Source organism: Lathyrus oleraceus, chromosome 7 (genome assembly GCF_024323335.1).
Source record: "Lathyrus oleraceus cultivar Zhongwan6 chromosome 7, CAAS_Psat_ZW6_1.0, whole genome shotgun sequence".
Lineage (NCBI taxonomy): Eukaryota > Viridiplantae > Streptophyta > Magnoliopsida > Fabales > Fabaceae > Lathyrus > Lathyrus oleraceus.
Genome location: NC_066585.1, coordinates 202,003,650 through 202,028,960, shown reverse-complemented (window position 1 = coordinate 202,028,960; position 25,311 = coordinate 202,003,650).

The window sequence follows — 25,311 nt, the reverse complement described above, 5'->3', positions numbered from 1 at the left end:
GCTTGATCCTACAGTATAGGGTTCCAAAGCAATACAGTTCTTTGGACCCAGCTCTTTCCTTCCCTTCCTATGGATCTTGCGCCTAGCGCAGACCATCCTGCCCTTCAAGCCTTGGGGATCTTTACCCTCATGAAAGAACACACCTTCTAACATAATGTTATTAGGTTTATCCTTTAGGGGGAACCCAAGCTGACGACGTGCTAAAATAGGGTTGTAGTTAATCCCACCACATGTACCAAGAAGAGGCACATTGGAGAATTCACCACAAGAGTCGATGATCTGCACACCATCATATACACGATTTTACCAAAAGATATCATCATTAGTGAGAGACATAAGTCTCGTGGACCACCGTAGACATCCTTTGTTCTCTTTGAAGGCGACCGTCTGCGGCAAGTGCGAAATAAACCACTTGTACAACAGAGGCAAACAGCACACAATGGTACAACCACTGTGTATCTTGCCTTCCTTCCCTTCCTATGGATCTTGCGCCTAGCGCAGACCATCCTGCCCTTCAAGCCTTGGGGATCTTTACCCTCATGAAAGAACACACCTTCTAACATAATGTTATTAGGTTTATCCTTTAGGGGGAACCCAAGCTGACGACGTGCTAAAATAGGGTTGTAGTTAATCCCACCACATGTACCAAGAAGAGGCACATTGGAGAATTCACCACAAGAGTCGATGATCTGCACACCATCATATACACGATTTTACCAAAAGATATCATCATTAGTGAGAGACATAAGTCTCGTGGACCACCGTAGACATCCTTTGTTCTCTTTGAAGGCGACCGTCTGCGGCAAGTGCGAAATAAACCACTTGTACAACAGAGGCAAACAGCACACAATGGTACAACCACCCTTTGCATTCCTCATATGCAAAGAGAAGTAAGTGTCACCCAACAGAGTCGGAACGAGATTAAGAGTAGAGAAAATCCTAATAGAGTTCACATCCACAAATTTGTCGATGTTGGGGAATAACACTAACCCATAAATGAGAAGTACAAATATGGCCTCAAAGGCGTCCTCACTCATGGCCTTCCCATACAAAGTAGCTTGAGCAATGAGGAACTCAGAAAGGAGACCTTGAATTCCACCTTTGGTAGTCATATGAGCACCAACCAAAGATTCATCTATATGCAACATATCAGCTATCTCTTGAGAAGTAGGAACACTCTTTAAGCCACTGAACGACAACTGGTCTAGAATAGGTATACCCACAAGGTAGGCATACTCCTCAAGCGTGGGCAAAAGCTGGAAATCTAGAAATGTGAAGTAACGGTACAAGGGATCATAGAACTGCACCAATACACTCATCAATCCTTCGTCCACCTGAGTAGCCAGAATAGATAGAAGCTTCCCATCACGAACCTTGAACTCCAAGGGATCTAATACATAGGATGTCAAATTCCTTAGCTCTTTCAAGTAGGGTTGTCTGAAACTGTACTTCTTTGTATTCCTTATTTGTCTATTCATGTCTGAAAATTTGCAAATAGACCTCTTAAGTTCCTTGAAAATTTTCTCATTGTTGATGATATGGATGCAAATGGGTGCGTGAATGCATGGATGCAACAATCACACTCAAGGATCAAGCAAAGCACACCACACAAAGGTCATGGGATGGATCAAGTCATCCTTAATATCAATCATCCATTTTGGTGGATTATGGTTTACACCTTATCAACACCCAAGTTCCATTAATATTAAGGATGTACAAGAACGGATAAACCATGAATCAAGGGTTTGTTGCAAGTCACGAGCATGGAGTCTCGGTTAAGAACCACCCAAAGGGAGTGTACTAGGGTTTAAACCTGCCAAACATGTTCTACAAGAGGTTCCCATAGTCATCATCCCATCTTTCGGATATTATCGGATAAACGACTACTCGTATTCCAAAAATATTCTCAAGAGAGACTCTTATGAGTATAGTATCGCGTAACAATCGTATCAAATCTTACACTTGAACGACCTTCACACCACGTCCTAAAAATAGGCCAAGATGGGCTTGGTAAACTAAGGTCCTTGGCTTCTAAGGTCTATATTGGAAAGAGTAATGCCTAACCACGACTACTCGTGTGACATTATTGATCCCAACATGACCTCCACCAAGTAAATGGGCTTGCAAGTCAACTTGCTAAGGAATAACTCCACACAAGTTGACAAGACTATGCCATTCTCCTATCCTAAGTGCACTCGAGTTCGGGTATATAACTCATCTCACAAAGATCACCAAGCATACAAGGAATTAATATATCAAGCAATTCAATCATTACATACAATACAGTAATCCCAAATTGCACAAAAAATATGTCACAAAATAATATACAATACAATACAACAAATGTGAAAAGTAGGCAAAACCCACTAGGCAAATGTCTTCAGCAGAGTCGCCACTTTTCTGTAGCGGGGTATTCGTTACCTTTAGATTTATTGACTAAATCAAAAGTAAATCATACAATTCGAGTCGCCACCGCACTTCTATTTATCCAAAGGAGAGGTTAGAAAGCGAACAAAAACCGAGAAGTTTTATCGAATCAAAAACTAATGAAAATGTCAAAGATCGGAGTAAGGGGGTTGGTTATGCAATGGGAAGGTTTTAAGCACCCAAAACATCCTAGGTACTCCTAGGGAGCCCTTTTCACAATTTGTTGTAAGGTAGGTTGGTATTTTGTGAAAATTATTTGTGCAAACATGATTGGGGAGATGAGAGAAGAATGTACAAATTATTTACAATTTTGTGTTTGAATGGATAAACCCACTGTCTACGTACCATCTTAAAAAAAAAGATTAGGATCAAAACCTCGTAATTCGGGGTAAAAATCTCAAAACAAGTTGGTGAATTGATTGGTCCAAAAGCCTTAAGGTCTTTTGTTATCCATGGGAGAAAACTCAACCTTAAAACCACAAATCCACCATGTGAGGATAGCTTCAACATGCTAGTGAGGGGTTAACCCTATAATAAGCATGGAAGACTCATTGTACATCACTAAGGATATAGGTGAGTATTATATCTACCTCAAGGATAACTCAAACCTAATAGCTAAAGGTTATGAAAAGTTTTCATAAGAAAGTGGCCATTGAAACCACAAAAACATTTGAATGAGTCATATTTACCAATGAGAAGTATTTACAAAATATGGTCAAAGTTGGCTTAGAATTCAATTCACAATAAGTGTTATGAAAAGGAAGTTTAAAAAAATCAAAAGCATAATGCTTAGGTTTCTAATGTTGAAAAGAAATGTTAATGTTTGCACAAAAGTTTTAGCTTGGGTTAGAGTGGAGGGAAGAAGAAGAATGGTTAAGTCCTAAACATACAAGAGATGAAGGAGAAGAAATAAGACCACAAATGGAGTTCCCTTCTTGAGATCATATTGATGATCCAAGTAGCTCCCATCCTTTGGAATAAGCAAGCAAATAAGTGTATACTCAAGCAATCAATCAAGCAAGCAAAGCTCTTAGGAATCTTCCAATGGCTCTTGTATCTCTCACTTTAGATGCACGTGACAATGGTTCTTCAATTTGGCCCAAATAGGAATCCCTAGCACAAAAGCACATATATCAAAAAGTTCCACAATGTAAACCAAGAAAGGACAAGAGTGAGTTTAGAGATTTGGTCCTTCTAATTCATCTTCAACATTAAGGCCCTTTTTACTCCATTTTTGCATAGGGAATGTCCTAGAATCTAAGTCCTTTTTGTCCATTTTTGCATTTGGTTCACAATAATAAAAAAAAAAACACAAAGCACAATAGTATATACACAATTATGTGCTCAAGTGAGCAAAAGGAAAATTTCATTAACATAAACATGTGCTCAAATGAGCAAAGGGCAAAAGCAAATGAATAATATGTACAAGAATAGTAAGTTGCATGATTGTAAAGTGCAAGAATTAAATATTAATGGTTAATGGTTAGTGTTAGTGTTAGTGTTAGTGTGCCATAAGGCAATTTAGCGCTATGTTAAGCAATCGTAAGTGGACTGATGTAGTAGTCACACCTATCTAAGGCCGGTCAATAAAAATGTAGGCAACAACACAAGTTAGAGGTCTTGATTAGTGAATCAAGCTCTTACAACTTGCCATGCCAAAAGAAGATGAGAAATGATCTTGTATTGATTTAGGTTCTTTGCTTGATTAGGAAGCAGCCTATCCTTAATGCAAAGCCATTCACTTGATCTATGATCAAGATGAATTAGATTTGAATCAAGGAAGGTTAAACCTCCCATACATCAAGGCTAACCATCAATCTTTAACTTATTGATCAAAAAAGAAAAAGAAGAAGAAGAAGAAGAAGATGAATAAGAAAGTGCAATAATGGAAATCAAATGAAGTAATCAACATACATTGACCAAATATAGATGGAATCAAGGTCAAACATTAGTCAACAGAAGCAAGATGAAGTTTAGAAGTCAAGAAACAAATAAAATATTTTTGGTATTTTTCAAAATTAAAATAATACTTGAATTAAAATAAACAATTAAAGGTCAAACTTCAAATCCACTTCAAATCAACTTTGAAAAGTCCAAATGGATCATCCTAAGTTCAACAAGGTCAAACAAAGTTTGACAACAAAATTTAGCATTTTTAGAAACCAGAAACTATTTTTAATCAATTAAAAATGCATAAAAATAACCTAATTAAATTAAAATCTCAAATAAATCTCAAATCAATTAATAAATTGATGAGAATATTTTTCATAGATCCATCATCATTCAAGAGATTGGAAAAATATTTTTGTATTTTTTGAATATCAAAAACTATTTAAAATGAATTAAAAATAACAAGAAAAGAGAAAATTCAAAAAAAATATCAAATAATAAAATAAAAAATATTAAAAATCATTTTTAGAAACTAAAAATTAAAAGAGAAATAATGTAATTGGTCTAACATTTTTTGGACCAATAATGAGTGAGATATGATTTTTGGAAATGAAATGGAATAAAAGAAATAAAAAGGAAATTAAAATCAGAAAATAAAAATAAGAAAAAACGTGAGGCGTTGGATCAGGAGCTCATTAATTGAGATGGCACATCACATGGATCATATGCGCGCGTCCAACAGACACTCCAGTCAATGTGAAACACGCTGCCATTAAATAAGTCATAACAATGAAGGATCCATATTAGATCTGGAAAAGAGATCGCACGGCCAGGATTTGATCTGGCAACCAGACGGTGGTGTACACCACCGTCTTCTCCGGCGAGGTCTCCTGTTCCGGTGAGATTTGCAGACATGGCAACCTCAACCGAATGCCACGATCTACACATCAATGGAAAGCTGGGGTGATGTACATCACCCCTGTGCCAACTATTTCCCCTATAGACTTCCATGGAGAGAGAAATCCAAGGTTGAAATTTGTGGTGTTCAACTGAAACTTGATGGAATTTCAAAATTCAAAACACAGTTATGTTGCCTCTGATGAGAGGACTTCAGCCAACCCAATAAATGCAAGAAATAAGCTATAGACAATGAGTTTCGAAGAAAATAAGTTTGGATGTACACCTCTGAAATATGGATCTTGAGAGCACGATTCTTCAAAGCTTTTGCTTGCAGTATGATCTCAGGATGAAGATGAGCAAGGTTAAGGAACTATAGATCTAGAAATCAATCAATGTAGTTGAAATTTAGATCTGAATTTTTGAAAAGAAAGAGAGAGTTCCTTTAAGTGAGGCTATGGAGAGATTCTTGTAGCATAACAGGTGCCTTCAGGTTGTGAAATTATGAAGCCTTGTGCACTTATTTATAGCAAATGGAGAAGGTATGCATGAGCAATGCATGTGCATGAATGGAAAGGGCCTCCATGCATGGGCCTGTACAGGCGAATGGAGGGCCCAATTCCACTTGGTTTGGCAAGTTGAGATCATAATATGATGGAATGGTCGTGCAACATGGATGTAATTGGCTTATGTAATGTGTTTTCAACTTGTTTCCAAAAATGCACCCAAATGTTCTTCTCTTCGAAAATGATATTTCCAAAAATAAAACATAGCCTTATGGGTAATGGTTGGAAAGCTCTTGACATGAGGATCAATTGTCATGTTGGGAAAAACATCATTTGGAATTGAAAAATTGGTGAAAATTGATCATAAAGTGCAAGGTGCAAAACATGTGTATGTGAAAACTTCCAAAATGGGCCAACATCAAAGTTGTAGATATTTTCAAGACAATCAATTTGGACTCAAATTTTGCATCATTTGGACTTTTAATGAGAAAGTTATGGGCACTTGAAGTTGGACTTTTTCACATTTCAATGCCTTTGGTCCAAAGTGACCTATAATGTTTTGCATTATCACATGTATTTATTTTAGGATTATGAAAATTTGTCCAACATAACAAAGAAGTATACATATTAAACTTTCCAATGCATTTGATCCCACCTCAAAATCATGAAAAATGAATGAGTTATGTTCTTGGGAAGTTAACCCAAAATTAGGGTTTCAGTCAAAATGACCTATAATGTTTTGAAATGGATTATGACCTTCCAAGCTTCAAATAAATTTTTGATGAACATTAAAGTTATTCATATGGTTCTTAATAACATTTTTTCTCTTGGGGTCATCTCCATTTGACAAACACATCAAAAATTAGGTCTCAGTGTACTTCAAAATAGTCAGATGAATTGACTGATCAACTTCTCAAGTTCATGCCTCAAATCTTGATGAATTGATGATTGAGGAAACTCAAATAAGCTCAAATATGCATGAAATGATGAATTAAAGAACTTCCCCTTATTGTATTTGACCATGGGTTGAGGTTGCTTCATGAGCAAGGCACAATTGATGACAGATGAATTAGGGTTTCCTTGGGAAACAAACATTAAGCCCCTTGGTTTTCTTTGATTAAAATGATGAATTGAGATACTTGGGAGGCATATAGGATAGATGAGAGCCTTGTGAACCATTATCATGCTTGCTTTCATCTTCACCTGGCCATTTCAATGAGCATGGGGCCACCTAGGAGCCTTGGGTCTCATGATTGCTCAAGCTACAAAACAAAAGATGTTAGTGACATATTTTTATGCTTTTGGTTAGTAAACAAAATAAGAAAAGCAATAATATACAATTCAAGCATGCTTGGTGGTCTCAAACCAACTCTCACCAGTCCCAACCCTATGGTTAAGGAGCCAAGATGCTATGATCCTTGAGGCAAATGCAAATAAGGAATGTTATGATGCCATGAGGGATCTTAGGGTCAAAATTAGGGTCTTACAGATTTTAAAAAAAATTAATTTCAAAATGATCATAATAAAATTCAAAACTATTGGCTGAAGTAAATAAGAGTAGAAACAATTTGGATAAAGGCTCAACTTTATTTAATAGAATGGTAGTCTGTAAATGACAAGACTCCATAGATTTTACAAAGTTGAAAATGGTAATTTACATGGAAAAGGGTTACATTGAATACAAATGATCCTTAATCCTTATACCAACTCTTGATATTCACTGTGCTCTTGACCGCTGCTGGAGATGAATTGATGTCAACCCTTGTGCTCAAACAAGCCTTCAAAATCACTGAAGATCAACAAAATGCAGTTACTTGCCATAATCCCTAATTTTTTCATAAGCTTCCCCAAGGTGGGGTACTCAACTTATCGAGAAATTCTTTCTGTTTTATGTCTCTAATTTTTGCCTGGATCGCCCTTTTGGGTTTTCAATCCACCGAGACGCTCATTTTTGCCTAAGCCGCCCTTTCGGGTTTTCAACTTAGCGAGTTGTTCTTTTCTTTTTTAGGCGAAGTATTTCTTGACTGCATCTGCGTTCACAGGACGAGTGAACTCTTCACCATCCATTGTTGTAAGAATCAATGTGCCACCTGAAAAGGCTCTCTTAACAACATATGGGCCTTCATAATTAGGAGTCCATTTTCCTCTGGAATCTGGCTTGAACGTCAAAATCTTCTTGAGCACAAGGTCACCTTCTCTGAATACACGAGGTCTGACCTTCTTATCAAAAGCTTTCTTCATTCTCTGCTGATATAACTGACCATGACACATGGCAGTTAATCTCTTCTCTTCAATCAAATTCAACTGGTCAAACCTGGTCTGACACCATTCAGCTTCAGTCAACTTGGCTTCCATGAGCACACGCAATGAAGGAATCTCAACCTCTACGGGGAGGACTGCTTCCATACCATATACAAGAGAGAAAGGGGTTGCCCCTGTTTAAGTGCGGACGGATGTACGATACCCATGCAAAGCAAATGGGAGCATCTCATGCCAATCCTTATATGTGACAACCATCTTCTGGATAATCTTCTTGATGTTCTTATTTGCAGCTTCAACAGCCCCATTCATCTTGGGTCTGTAGGGAGAAGAATTATGATGTGCAATCTTGAAGTCTTTGCAAAGAGCTTCCACCATATTGTAATTCAAGTTCGATTCATTATCAGTAATGATCTTACTTGGCACACCATAACGGCATATGATCTGATTCTTGATAAACCTTACAACAACTTGCTTGGTTACATTTGCATACGATGCCGCTTCAACCCATTTTGTGAAGTAGTCAATTGCCACCAAAATGAAACGATGTCCATTCAAAGCTTTGGGCTCAATCATCCCAATCATATCAATTCCCCACATGGAGAAGGGCCATGGGGAAGAGATAACATTCAAAAGTGTCGGAGGAACATGGATCTTATCAGCATAAATTTGACACTTGTGGCACTTCTTCACAAATGTGAACAATCAGATTCCATTGTTAGCCAATAGTAACCTGCTCACAACATCTTCTTCTCCATTGCATGTCCATTGGAATGAGTACCAAAGGAACCTTCGTGCACTTCGGTCATCAACAAGTCTGCTTCGTGTATATCCACACATCTGAGCAAAACCATGTCGAAGTTTCTCTTGTACAGTATATCACCATTCAAGTAGAAATTACCGGCTAATCTTCTCAAAGTCTTCTTATCTTTCAAAGATGCCCTAGACGGGTAGATCTGACTTTGGAGGAAACATTTGATGTCGTAATACCACGGCTTCTCGTCTTTAATCTCTTCAACAGCAAACACATGAGCTGGCCTATCAATACACATCACAAATAAATTGGGAACTTCATTCCAATACATCACTATAATCATTGATGCCAATGTTGCAAGAGCATCTGCCATCCAATTTTCATCTCGAGGGATACGATGGAACTCAACCTTTGTAAAGAAAGTTGAAATCCCCCTCGCATAATCTCTATATGATACTAAACTGGGTTGATTTGTCTCCCATTCTCCTTTGATCTGATTCACAACCAAAGTCGAATCACTGAAGACATCGAAATACTTGATTCTGAGATTCATGGCCTCTTCAAGCCCCATAATGCAAGCTTCATACTCTGCCATGTTGTTTGTACATTTGAAAGTCAATCTAGCTACAAATGGTATATGCATGCCTTGAGGAGTAAAAATCACCGCCCCAATTCCATTTCCATATTGATTAACAGCTCCATCAAATACCATGCCCCAACGGGAACCAGATTCTGGCCCTTCTTCAAGCAATGATTCATCACAATCTTTCATTTTCAAGTACAAAATCTCTTCATCAGGAAAGTCATATTATACTAACTGGTAATCTTCAATTGGTTGGTGAGCCAAATGGTCAGCCAAGATACTACCTTTGATTGCTTTCTGAGATCGGTATTCGATATCATACTCTGATCGGTATTCGATATTACCTTGGCAGGATCAACTTCAATACCCTTCTCGGTGACAATGAAGCCCAACAAATTACCATAACGAACACCAAAAGTACACTTATTGGGATTCAAGCGGAATTTATACTTCCTCAAACGCTGGAATAGCTTCAACAAATGCTCAACATGTTCCTCTTCATCAATCGATTTAGCAATCATGTCATCGATATATACTTCAATATCTTTATGCATCATATCATGAAAAAGAGTAGTCATTGCTCTCTGGTAAGTTGCACCAACATTCTATAAACCGAAAGGCATCACTCTATAACAGAATGATCCCCAGGGTGTAATAAATATGGTCTTCTCCATATCTTCGGGTGCCATTTTGATCTGATTATATCCGGAAAATCCATCCATAAACGAAAAGACTCTGAATTTAGCAGTATTGTCTACCAACATATCAATGTGTGGCAGAGGGAAATCATCTTTCGGACTGGCTTTATTCAAATCTCTATAGTCAACACACATGCGGACTTTTCCATCTTTCTTCGACACTGGCACAATATTGGCCACCCATTGCGAATACTCAGTTGTTACAAGGAAACCGACATCAATCTGCTTTTGCACTTCCTCTTTGATCTTCACAGCCATATCAGGATGTGTTCTTCTCAACTTCTGCTTGACTGGCGGGCATTCTGGCTTCAACGGCAATCTATGCTCCACAATCTCAAAATCCAACCCAGGCATATCTTGATAGGACAAAGCAAACACATGTGAATATTCTCGAAGAAGATCAATCAACCCCTTCTTAACATCTAGACACAGTCGAGACCCAATCTTGACTTCTTTCACATCATCTTCGGAACCCAAGTTGACTAGCTCAATATGCTCTTCAAACGGCTGAATAATCTTTCCATCTTGCTAAAGATGACGAGATGATTCATCACTCACTTTTACATCACTTTCCTCATCGGCCTCAAACACAGGGAATTCAAAATTTGGAGAAGGAGAAGGATCATTGTATTCAATGGGGTTAAGAACCAACCTGAATAATGATTTGATATTTTGATTTTAGAGAAGTGAATTTGTGACCAAATATTATGCAGATGGGCAATTATATTGTTTATTTATGTTTTTTGTGATTACCATTTTCAGAATAAAGCAAAAAGTAAAAATAAACATCAAAGATGTGGATGAATAGAATTAATTTTATTAATGATCAATTTAAAATGCCCAAACAATGTTCACTTCTCCCTTAGGCATTGGAGAAGGATTTTAAAATATAAAAGCAATTACTTAAATTGATGCAAAATAACAAGAATATCAACAGTAGTCCAATTGTTGAATGTCTTTCCATGCGTTACAAAGTTGGTGCAGTCTTCCTCTTTGCTATCCTCTAGCACAACAGTTAAGTGTTGTTCATTTTCATGAATGAACCCTCCGCTATGGAAGCTAAGTTGCATATCTTCAAATCTTGCAATTGATGAGCCTTTCTGGAACCCCAAACCGGTTTTTCCTTTGGTGTCGGAGACCTCTACCATGCACCCCCACTAATCAACAGTATCTTCTTCCACAATATGCTCGGCATCTTTCAACGAGGAAATAGGTACCCCAACTCTCTTCTCAACAGCAATAGATAAGGCTTGGAACGGAGTTCCAGCCTCACCCTCAGCTTAAACATACGAGAAATATGACAAATGGCTAACCAACAACACCTTCTCTCCTCCAACAATCACAAGCTTGCCATTCTTGACAAATTTCAATTTCTGATGCAGAGTGGAGGTAACAGCCCCTGCCTCATGAATCCATGGCCTTCCCAATAAATAGTTATAGGCCAGGTGGATATCCATTACTTGAAAAGTAATATGAAAATCACTCGGACCTATCTTAACCGGAAGGTCCACTTCACCAATTACTATCTTGCGCGAACCATCAAAAGCTTTGACGATTACACCGTTATACCTCATGGGCGCTCCTTGGTAAGATAGCTTTGACAAAGTTGACTTCGGAAGCACATTCAGTGACGAACCGGTGTCAACAAGCACATTTGACAAAGCATCTTCCTTATAGTTCATTGAAATATGCAAAGCCAGGTTATGATTTCTTCCCTCCTCAGGGAGTTCTTCATCGCAGAAGCTCAGATTATTGCATGAAGTGATGTTAGGCACGACGTGATCAAACTGATCCATAGTAACATCATGCTCTACGTATGCTTGCTCAAGAACTCTCTATAGTGCTTCTCTGTGTGCTTCAGAATTCATCAGCAGAGACAACACTGAGATTTTTGAGGGGGTTTGGAGCAGTTGCTCAACCACATTAAACTCGTTTCTCTTTATTAATCGGAGTACCTCATCATCATCTTTGGCTTTCAAGTTGCTGGATTCACTAGACTTATATTTTGAACAACCAACTGGATCTACATTAGGCACCTCCGCCTTCTTACCAACAATTGTTTCCTATTTGTTTTCTGGGAACACCGGCCCAAACACTCGACCACTGTGGGTCACCTTCGTTACATCGGCAATGCTCACTACTGAGCTAGTCGTAGGTAACGGGACCTCTTGACCATTCTTTATCATTGTAGCATTGTACTGGTACGGTACAGCCTTATCATATGAATACGGGACTGGGCCCGCTAACCGTATTACCGACGGCGATACTGATCTTTGACTGATATTATCATTGTTGCTGCTATCATATTGAATTACCAACCGCTCTTGTTGCTTGAAAACGGGCACTATGACATTGACGTCGTCATCTACATGATGAGATTGAACAATCTGGATCATGCCTTCATCCATCAAACGTTAGATGTCCCTTTTCACTACATCACACCCTCTTGGGTTCACACTACAAACCACACAACCATCATGGTCATGTTTACAGTCACTCACCAAACAGATATCCTTGTGCATCTGCACCAAGGATCTTCGGATAAACTGGATGTCAAAAACCTTGAATTCTCCAGGACAACCGTTCACCATATTCACTGAAGAGTTCCCATGAGCGGGCAAAGGGTTTGCTTTCATATTTGGCGCGCGGTCCTCAAAGGAGACCATACCACTCTTCATAAGCTTTTAAACCTCATACTTCAATGGATAACAGTTTTCAATATCGTATCTGGGTGCTCCTTGATAAAAAGCACAACGGAGCTCAGGTTTATACCACCAGGGAAGTGGTTCTGGGATCTGCGGTGGGTTCCTCGGTTGAATTAAGTTCTTGAGAACTAGCGAGGGATACAGCTCTGCATACGACATAGGAATCGGGTCGAAAGAGACCTTCTTCCTCTCAAAGTTCTACTAATGATGATTGTTGTTGGTATTTTTGTTATTGTAGGTGTTCGTTCTTTGTTGCGATTGTTGTTTTTGATGTTGATGTTGTTGTTGTTGTTGTATTGGTGTGGCTTGTTGATTAGAAAATACCGGAATTACTGATGACACTTGATGATGATGATGTTGACGGGGTGGTGGATTTCTTCTGATCTGAGGCCTCCTCTGCCTCCCACTGATTACTGTGTTGGTCTCACGATCCTTCTTCTTACCAAAGTTGCTACCATATCTCTTGCTTGTTGACGCCTCATCTCTTGACAACCGTCCTTCACGGACTCCTTCCTCAAGTCTCATCCCCATATTTACCATTTCAGGAAAATAACTGGGGGCACTAGCGATCATGCATCCATAATAAAGTGAACTCAGAGTTTTCAAGAAGATTTTTGTCATTTCTTTCTCCTCCAAAGGAGGAGTGATCTGGGCAGCTAACTCCCTCCATCTTTGTGTGTACTCTTTAAATGTCTCTTTGTCCTTCTGTGACATAGACCTCAGTTGGTCTCTATCCGGTTCCATGTCCATATTATACTTGTATTTCTTCACAAAAGCCTCTCCCAATTCGTTGAAAGTGAGAATGCTTTCACTATCCAACCCCATGTACCAACGGAGTGCAGCACCAGTTAGACTATCTTGGAAGTAGTAAATAAGCAATTGATCATTGTCGGTCTGAGTAGACATCTTGCGAGAATACTGTAGCGGTGTATTCGTCACTTTATGATTTATTGATTAAATCAAAAGCAAAGCATACAAAGAAATCGAGTCGCCACCGCACTTTTATTTATCCAAAGGATTGGCTAAAAAGCGAACAAAAGCCTAAGAAGTTTTACACATAGAAAACTAATGAAAAGATCAGAGAATCTGGGTAAGGGGTTAATTACGCAATGGGAAGGTGTTAGGCACCCAAAACGTCCTAGGTACTCCTAGGGAGCCCTTTTCACACTTGTTGTATAAAAAGTTTATTTGTTTATGACATATTGTGCAAACATGATTGGGAAGATGAGAAAAGAATGTACAATTTATTATATTTGTGTTTGAACGGATGAACCCGTTGCCTACGTACCTTCCATGAAAGGTAAGGATCAAAACGCCGTAGTTCGGCTAAAAAATTTCCAAAAGGTAGGTGAATTGATTTTAGAACAAGAGCACTAAGGCTTTTCATTATCAATAGGAGAAAACTCAACCAAGACCAACAATCCACCATGCGAGGATAGCTTCAACATACTAGTGAGGGGTTAACCCTATAATAAGTATGGAAGACTCACAATCAACTCACTAAGGATGCGGTGAGATTTATATCAACCACTATGATAATTGAAACCTATGGCTAATGTATGAAAACATATCAACAATGGACAAAGCCACAAAACAATTGAATGGGTGTGATTAACCAATTATGAGTATTTACAAAATATGGTCAAAGTATGATTAGAATTCAATTCAAAGAAGTGTTATGAAATGGAGTTTGAAAAAGTCAAAGGCCTAAAGCCTAGGTTTCTAATTTGAAAAGAGATGAGAATGTTTGCACAATAGTTCAAAGTTTTTGAATTAACACTGTGAAAAGGGAGTTTTGGAAACACACACAAAAATGGGAGGGTGAGGAAGTAAAACTTCTTAGATGTTCACCTCTTGAAATCATACGGAAGATGATTCAAGTGTGTCCTTTGGAATAAGCAACAAAGCAAGTAAGCAAATGCAAAGCAAGGTGATACCGGATGCCAATCAATGGACTTACACCAATCTCACAAACAAAGGTGGATACCGGATACCAATCAATGGATTTACACCAATCTCCTAAAACAAAATAATGATACCGGATGCCAATCAATGGACTTACACTAGTCTCACAAACAAAGGCGGATACCGGATACCAATCAATGGATTTACACCAATCTCCTAAAACAAAACAATGATACCGGATGCCAATCAATGGACTTACACTAGTCTCACAAACAAAGGCGGATACCGGATACCAATCAATGGATTTACACCAATCTCCTAAAACAAAACAATGATACCGGATGCCAATCAATGGACTTACACTAGTTTCACAAGGCAAAACAAAATATGGATCTCAGATGCCAATCTATCTGGGCTTATACCAATCTCCAAAGGATGATCATAGGAGTACAAATGCCAACAACATGGACTTACAATTGCATCCTCACATACAACAAACAAACAAGAGCAATAAGCAAAGGGGATACTAGTTGCCAACAAATGGTCTTACACTCAATCCCTTCCAAATCATTGGATCAATGGCCAACAACTGGACTTACAACTGATTCCTCAATGGACAAACAAAGATGTCACAGAGATATGAAATGATGATCATGTAATAATGAATAATTAATGATGATAAATGCACAAAGCACACAAGCAAGCATGCACAGATGAATCAAGCAATCAATCAAACAAAGTCAATTAGCACCCACTATACACAAGCAATTAGGCTCAAGCAAGGGTTAGACTTTAAAGTCAACTGGAATGGGGTAAGTTGTGCTCTTAACCTTAACATTGAGAGTTAAGGTGAATTAGATGAAATGGAGATGAGGGGTGTGCCTCATAGCTTCTATCCCTGGCCTGGGAGAGCTTTGAATATTAGAAGGTGTGGGAGTTCAGAAAGTTGGAACTCTCTCCACAAGTGAATGACTCTCTAGATCTTGGGTTAAGATCCACAATGCATCAACATGTAATGTGAGCAAAGGGATGACACACTGAATAGTAAGAGATGGACTACACATCTCTTTTATCTACCAATTGCCTCATATGAGGACTTTTCCTGCTTGGGGACAAAAAGTAAACAATCACAAGCATTGCCTCTTAAGGAGGACTTCAGACAGGTGCCTGGCCACATAACAAACCAGGTCTTCCAGACTACATGAAGAAAAGAGATTATACCTAAAGTGGTTAAGCAACCAAGCAAAAGCAAGTTCAAAGTGAACTTAAGCAACTAATGTACCTGAAAACAATCCAACAAATCAGTATACAACTCAGATAAACAACCAACAGTTAATGCAACAGACAACCAATCTAGGCAAAGGCATAAGCCACAAGTCAATCTCAATTGAATCAACATCAACCTACAAAACACACATTAGTAATCAAAAGCAAATACCAAATGCTATCAAGATGAGGCATCATCAATTGTGTAACTTGCATGTGCGACCTGAAACAAAGCTTCAAACATGAGAGGCAAACCACTAGGACAAGGCCTAGGGTCAAAGGGGGAGAAATAATTCAAAACAGAACATGAAAATTGACATGAATCAACTTCAATCAAATAAGAAACTATTCCACAAAGTCACATGTCAATATCAATTACCAAATTCATTTCACACATCAAGTAAGGCAAAGCATGCAAGTTGAAAGCTCATTGAAGCAAACAGAATGATCAAATGCATATTAATTCAAAAATGACTCAATAAATCTCCAGAAAAATCAAGGCTAAACAGGACACATCAAATGATCGACACACCAAAAATCAAGGCATTTGGACAAGTATAAGCATGGCAATCAAATTCATCAAGTCAAGGTAAGCACAAACAAGCTCAAAGAATGCACAATTGATACATCAACTTAAGGCAATCCTAAAACAGAGATGACAAATGATAAATGACCCAAACCAAAGCCACAATAAACTTCAAAGTGTCTAGAAACAATGTGCAAAATTTCAAGTTCATATGATAAAGCATAAGCATTTCACAAATCATTGAAGTTCATGACTATTCAAAGGTCCACAAATGACAAGCTAGAAAAGAAAATCCCAAACAAATCAGAAATGAATCCAAAAATTCCATAAATATTCATGATCAATCCTAACATCCAGAAGAAGCATCATGCAAAAAATCACATCATTTGGCATTTAATTGGCATGGTAACGAAAATCAACAAGTTGAGCAAGCAATGGTGTGACACACATTGTCACACCTACATTACCCAGATGATATCTCAATAGCCATAAATGAGAAAAATGCAAACTCAACACCAACAGGTCCCTAAAGATGTCTAGTGTAAGCATGTCAATTTTCACATTCATTGGATCAACCATCATTATTTCACAACGAAAATGGCAAGCAAGGTACAAGATAGCACATGCATACATAAACCCTAGGCCAAAACATTTTTCAACCGAGCACAAATTCTGGAAAAATACTCATAAAATAGTAGACATCATGAGGAGCAAAGTGCAAAAAATCTCACATCAATTGGATCATTATTTATGGAGTTATGATTTTTTAAGTGAAGAGAAAAATTAAAAACACATAAGAACATGGTATGAACATGGATAGCATAAATGAGCTAAAATGCAAAAAAGCCAATTTGGAAATGTCTCAGGCTGGGATCGAATCACACGAATATTCAAATTGAGCGCCAGTTAAGTGAAACGCACCGTTTCACTTAACTGAGGTGGCACGGCCAAGCGCTCTCGTCCACTCAAACTGCCACACACGCGATGACTTGGACCAATACATGTCCAGAAACATGAAACTGCATGCAAACCACGCTTGGACAGATCAAATGAGTTCTGGAAATCTAAAACCCTAACATTCATACAATATTCATCGTGTTCATCATCCTCAAGAACAAACATGTCCAGAAATCCACAATACACATATCATTGGACTCGTCTCACATCATACAACACGGATCCATAACTAATTTAACCTAATTCAGCACATGTTCAAAGAATCGAGCAAGGAAAGTTTCACCTATCAAACTTATAATCATCATAACTAACTCATTACTGCATGAAATTCAAAGATCTAAAGCTCAGCATGATCAGCATTAAAGGATCTAAAGCATGCATACATCAATTTCATGAATCGTGAGCATCGAATTCTGACCTTAATTGAAGTGCAGAACTGAAATTAGTGGATCTAGGCCTAGAAAAGCTGAAACAGATCTTCCTCAACTCTTGAATGAATGAATGGATGAAGAATTGTAGCTCAACAATGCTTAATCTGGCCAGAAACTTCAATTGCCATGGATGAGCATAAACTTCAACAGCTTCGATTCTTGATGAATTCTTCTGGATCTTGCTTCAATCTACTTCCACGATGCTTATGGATGATGAACAAATCAAGAACAAGGCAATGTTTATGAAGAATTTTGATGAAAAGTTTGAGAGAAATTTGAGAGAAAATTTTCAGATCTGAGATTTGTGAATTCGTTTCTGTATTCTGTTAGGATTATCATTATATATGCTCTCCTAATGATGCTTATTAATCATGCTTAAGCTAATGCCAAGAGATTAGTGAAATGGAAGTGTTTATGCAAATTGGCCAAAACACCCTTATGTAATGCATGCCAATGGAATAGTACCCGAGTTTGGCTTGAAATGAGTTCAAAAAACTGTTTGGAGGCAAATGCAATTGGTAAAAGGTGAATGCAATGCATAATTTTCAAATTGGAAATTTCCCTCCAAAATTCAAATGAAATTCAAATGAAAATGCCAATATTTTTGTGATGGAAATGCATGGTATGTGATGCATGTTTTGGATAGTAGAGATCAAGAGAGAAATGTTCCAAAAAGAACCACTTCAATTGGCCATTTGGTTGAGAAGTTATGCATGTTTGAAGTTCAAATTTGCTTGGCCATGATTGATCTATATATTTTCAACCACAAATGAGAAATTCATGTTCTTGGACTTTTTGGAAAGGTGAGAGCAAGATCTTCAACTTTCATGTTGGACAAAATTTCATTTGAAGCATGCTTGATGATGTAATCTTGAGGAGAAGACCTTTCCATTTTTGGCAAATTCAAATTATAGGTCACTTTCTATTTTTGGAAAGTTTTCATCTGACCTCAAATTCCTCAATGTTGATATTTGAAATGTCAAATGAGACTTGTATGGACATGAATGAGGTCTCTCTAACCATCTCCCACCTTCAAATCCATGATTGAATGCACAGTTGACTTGTGTTGACTTTTCTAGGGTTTCAGTTGACCTGGCTATGCTCAGATGAAATCCAAGCCTCTACCACTTGAGATCTTGATTCAAAATGATGCCATGGCTCATATGAACTCTTGTAAATGATCATGGTGCCCAAATTCTTCAGAATGGCCACCATCTATAGCTCAATGACTGCCTTTGACTGTCTTGACCTAAGATTGCTTCATCTGCAAGTAACAAGGTTAGATGACAATATTTTTGTACTTTTGGTTAGTAATCAAGTGAAAAGCAATGATATACAAATTCAAAACATGCTTGGTGATCAAGAACCACTCTCAAAGGATAACCAAACCACAGGGAAGCAGGCAAGGTGCACAATGGTCCTTGAGGCAATGATATGATATGATATGATGCCATGAGGGATCTTAGGGACAAAATTGGGGTCTTACAAATACATCACAAGATGACTGAGCGGACAAGAATTCCCCTTATACTTTTCAAAGTCAGGCACTTTGAACTTCACCAGGATTTTGACGTTGGGCACCAAACACAACTCGACAACACTCTTTCCAAACAAATCTTTACCTCTCAGCGTCTTCAATTCCTTGCGCAACTCAAAAAACTGATCTTTCATCTCGTCCATCTTCTCATAAACATTCGGACCCTCAGACGGCTCGGAATGATAGATGGTATCCTCTACGCGAGGCAAAGTGTGAACAACGGGAGGTGGCACAGACATGACCGGGCTAGATGCCGACATGGAAGCAAATGTAGGCACAAAGCCTTCGGGCACAAAGTTGGGCGGCATTCCCCATGGGAATCTGGCAGGCATATTCGGCGCGAAGTGGGCGGTAGCAGCAGGCAGGGTAGAGGTAGTCACCTCTGAAGTAACAGCCCTCGCGGGAGGAGTTACGGGTGTTGGAGAAGCTTGATTTTGAGCAGCAAGAACTGACTCCATCATGGCAGTCAGGCGGGCGATCTCGTCCTTCAGCTCTTTGTTCTCTTTCTCCAAATGTTCCATGTTTTTCTGATGATTGGATCGGGTATTATACCGGTGAGTCAGCTTGGCTAAAGCACAGAAGAAACACCATTCAGTCATCTGGCGAAAACCTGCTTATGCAAATGATGCATGAAATGCAATGCTTGGTTATTTTTATTTTCAAGGAACTTACTATATCATTTGCAAATATATAATATTTAAATGGAAATTGCAACAATTTGATATGACCAAAAATCTCTTTTTATTTATGTAAATTGGAAGGATTACACTTAGTACAATTTTAGAAACCAAATGAAAAAGATACAAGAGATAAGGAGACTAGTCATCATAAGGATTCCTAACAACAATGTCAGAAGATCTGGATGAAGGCGCGTACTTCCTTCGAATGCGACGGATCTCGGTCTCAATAGAAGCCTTCATCTTAATCTTCTCGAGGATAAGCTGATCAACAATCTTCTTCCAAGCAACGGAAGGCTGAGGCATGCTAGAAGATGAAACCTCTGGCTCTCTCTGTCTCTTCGTCACTCGGTCTTCAAGTAGCTCGATAAGTGCATCTTTGTCCTTAGACTCCAACTACAACTCTTCATGCTTCTTTCTCAAAGCACGAAAACGCTCTTCCCACATATCCTTCTGTAGCGGGAAATTCATGACATCAAGCTATTGACAAGCTAGAGGTCAAATAACAAGAGTCGCCATCACGATTTTATTATTTCCAAGGGAAAAGGGAAAAAGTACGAACAAAACCCAAAAGTAAGAAGTTTTCAAATCAAAACTAATAAAAAGTCAGAGATCACAGGTAAGGGGGTTGGTTATACAGAGGGAAGGTGTTAGCACCCAAAGTATCCTAGGTACTCCTAGGGAGCCCTTTTTGTGTGCATATGTACTTGGTATAAAGTGATGTTTACAAACAAATAGAATGGGGGGATGAGAAAAGAATTCATTAATTATATTTTTGTGTTTGACAAGACCTTCGGTCTTGTGCCTACGTACCAACATAAAAATGAGGGATCAAAACCTCGTAGTTTGTGATACAAATTTCAAAGTGGATGCATTACTTTTAACAAAAATTAAGTTTGAAAGGCACAAAGGCCTAAAAATGGTTTGAATGTGTTAGTTCTTTTTTTTGCTTTTTGAAAGTTTAAGTCAAGTATAATTAAGTTTATTTACAAGTTTGATTTAAAAAAGAAGTTTGAAAATGCAATGGCATAAGGCCAAAGTTTCTATCTTTTTGCAAAAGTGGTCAAATTTTAGAACAAAAGTAGTTCACACAAAGAAGATTTTAAAAAATGGGGAGAAGATGAAGAGATTATCCTATGCACCAAATTAAAAGTTAAGAGTTGAAAAGATCTGACCAAGTGGGTAGCAATCCAATAGACAAGAATGGCAATAGAAACCCAGAATTCCCTTGGACTTTTAGAATCAAGCAACTCACAAATGCACAATTATATTAACTTGAAGAGCAAGGCATCAAATAAATATGGCCACATCCAAGCTTATCCATTCCATGATCTTCTTCAAAATAGCCCATGTAACAGATGAATTCCACAAGTCACAGATTCAAAATAACAGATTCACAATGATCATGTTGTAGATGAACTTAGGGATGTCTTCAAAGATGTATCAGATGAAGTTCAAATTGCAAGCACTTGATTTCTCAGCAAGTTGGCATTGGCCAAGTCCTTTAGCTTAGGAAGGTTTCCTAGATTCTAAGTCCATTTGTCCAAGATCAAGTCAACAGTCCACTCAAAAGTTTTTTAGGGTTTTTGTTATTATTATGTACATTAATGGTGAAAGACCACATAAACAAGCAAAGTATACACAAACAAAATATATCACACAATATGGTCCAAATGGACAAAGTGAAAATTGCATTAACATAAACAATTAGAATGATATGAACAATGGCAAATGAAATAGAGTGCTAAAAGTAAATTGCATTAAAGTAAAAGCTTGAAATTAAAAGTTAGTAGTTAATTGGTTAGAAGTTAGTATTATTTTGCTTTTTCTTTTCATTTCAAGACATTCTTTGGAGAACACTCTATCCACTTATCACAAGCATGAATCCTTGAGCCAAAACATCTTCCAAAGGAAGGAAAGAAGGCCAAGTTTCCATAAAATACCATGAAAGAGGGGAGACTTACAATCTCACTAACTATAATGCTTATGCCTTTTATGTCACAAATTTAGCGCTATGTTAAGCAATCGTAATTGCACTTATGTAGATGTCACAACTATTTGAGGTCGGGCAATAGAATTTTGGTGTTAATGCATGTTAGATACATAGTATAATGGACTATGCTCATGAAACATACCACACACAAAAAGAATATGCAAAAGGTGTGGCCTAGTCTCATCCATACTCATGTTAATTTTTCAACCATCTAGCATTAGGACTTTGAGATGTCAAAGGCCAAATGGAATGAATGAATGAAGAAGAGGAATGAGATGAAGAGGGAGGGGAATGGATCAAAACATAAATTGGTCAAAGGAGGACTTTTACCAAATTAATATCATCCATTCATTTTGGGAGATGGAATGTACATTCCATCAATCCCTTAAATCCAATGATATTAATTTGACAAAGTTAAATCAACCTTGACCAAGGCCCAACAACAAGAGTTAAACATAAACAAGTCATCACAACTGGTCAACAAATTTATTTGGCATTTTATTCAAATTAAAATACTAAAATAATGCATTTAAATTAAATATGGTTTGTCCAATTCCTAAAATCTCATCAAAATACCAAAGAAATGGCCATGAGATTTATCATAGGTCAAACAAGGTCAAAGGACCTTGGAGAAAAAATTTCATAAATTTTGGACATTTAAAAATATTTTTAAACAATTAAAAACAAATGAAAAATCAATTAATTCATGAAAAATATTAATAATGATCCAAAATTTTAATTCAAAATATGAAAGAGAAAAATATTTGAAATTTTTTGGTGAAAGTCCCATATTTTTTGGATCAATATTGAATTTAATATGAATTATTGAAAATAATGCAATTAAAATGAAAATTAAAATATCACAAAAACGTGGACCACTTGATCTCCCTCATTAATTAAGGTGGCAAATCGAGTGGCCAGAAACGCGCTATGCACGATGGACATGAGTCAGCGCGCCATAACATTGGTATTTAAAAGGGACGATCGTGATTAAAACAAATGAGATGGATCCTATGGCTGTGAGACATGCCAACGCATGGCCGGAGCTGTAGCTCTGGTCTTCTTATCCGGTGGACCTCACCGGACTGGTCCACCATCAACTATCACCAAAATTAAAAACAAGGACATGATTTCAAAGTAAAAATGGCACTGAGCTCGAATCTGGCCTCAATTCACTCTAACTCCAAGTATATTGAGAGATACATGGAGTTTAAATTTGAGGTATATGAACTAAGTTGCTTCGATTTGACCTCAAAGCAACTAAATCTTCTTGCCTATATTGGTAGGACTTCAGACAACCAAAGAATCAATAGAATTGAGCAAGAATTTGAGAGAATCGAAGAGATCAAAATTTTTGGAAAATACCTTCAATGGAGGTCTGGATTCAATGGAGGTCTGGATTCAATCGATCTTGATCTTGCTTGTGCTTGATCTCACTCCACTTTCTTGCAGAAGAAGGATTGGATGCTTACGAGGCTGTGGATTCCTGGAGATTTGAATTTCAAAACAGTGGAAATTCAACCTCAAATTCAAATGAATTTCTCAGGTTTATCCTTTGCAAAGTGAGGGTTAGAGGTGGGGGATCCAAGCTGGCGTGAATGTCTCTTCATTGCTGAGCATATGAGGCTCTATTTATAGCTGAAACCATTGATTTATGCACACTTGAAATCACTTTCCAAATTTGGTCATTGATGATGCATGGGTGCATGGGCACGCATAGGCCCATAAAATCATTGCCATAAGTCCACAAATGAATGTTAGATAGTCTGAATTCACCTTGGATTGCAAGGCAAATGTGCATTTGGATTTGATGTTTGATCCTTGCCAAGTGATGACACCATGTTCATGCCATGCACATCCTATGTATTCCTTGTCCAAAATGAATGAATTTGAGCTCTTTTGAAAGGTGAGATCAAGAGGAACAACTTTCATATTCAACACTTTTTCATTTGGAGCTTGGAACTTGGAGAAATTTGAGGTGGAAATTTGGAAATTTTTGACATATCAAAATTTTTCTAAGTGTCAAGCCATATGTCTCAATATTCCATCTTACTTAACTTTTTATATGAGCTTCAAATAAGAAACGTGTATTCATAAACATTGTATCTCTCTCAAATACCTTCAAAATGGTCACCAATTTCATGTCATTTGGATTTGAAATGATAGAGTTATGCATTTTTGAAGTTTGGAAAAATCACTTGGTCAATGGTATAGGTCAAAAGTGACCTATAATGTAGCCTCATATCACATGCTCAAAAAAGTTGAATTAGCTCCCACTCCAAACATCAAAGTTGAAGTAGACACATTGAATTTGATTGTGAAACTTGGAAATCTTTCATCTCATAAAAATTGAGCAAGTTATGGCCTTGGGAAGTTGACTTTCAAATTAGGGTTTAGACAATAGACCTATAATGTTTCAACATGAAAGTTGTTTGGAGTGTCATTTAGAGTAAGTTTTATCTTGCAATCATTTTCATATGGTGACAATTGTAGGAGATAGGGTCTAGGGAGACCCAGTTTTGATCAGATGAATCCATCTGGCCAACCACCATCAACCAACTTGCTAACTTCCAATTCTCTTGACTTTCTTGGCTCGTGGTAGATCATATATGCATAAGATGATGAATTTTGAAGTTCCCCTCGATAAATTTGATCAATTGGTGAGATAGCTTATTGGAGAAGTTACTCAAGATACCCAGTCAAACTAGGGTTTCCAAGGCAAATCACCCTCAAACTCTTGAAGAAAACTTGATCAATATAAATGTAGAGAACATTGGGACTCATATATGATGCTCATAAACATTATTGGATCAATTCTTGGTTGTGCTCTTTGTTCATGAGGGTCTCAAACCCTAGATGTGAACTTGATGAATCAATGGAATCATGCATTTCCTACAAAAGGGATGTCTTTAAAATGAAGGAGGGGTAAGGAGGATGCCAAGGTGTGATCCCAATACTAGTGCTTATGATGAAATTACATGAGGGATCTTAGGGTCAAAATTGGGGTCTTACACCTTCGACCTGCTTCCCGCATCCTTACTGAAGTTGTTCTTATGCTGCTTTGCCTGCACACATTCTTCACACACTTAGTTTGGAATGTCGATTTCTGGTAATCCTGAAACCATATTTCTTCTCTTCAAATCTATGATGTCTTTAAAATTGAGATGGCCAAGCCTGTAATGCCATATCCATTCATTTTTGTTGGCTGTTATGGCAAGGCACTTATGCTCCATCACATTTAGTTCAACCTTGAAGGTTATATTCTGAGACATTGGAGCCTTCAAGATCAACCTTCCATTT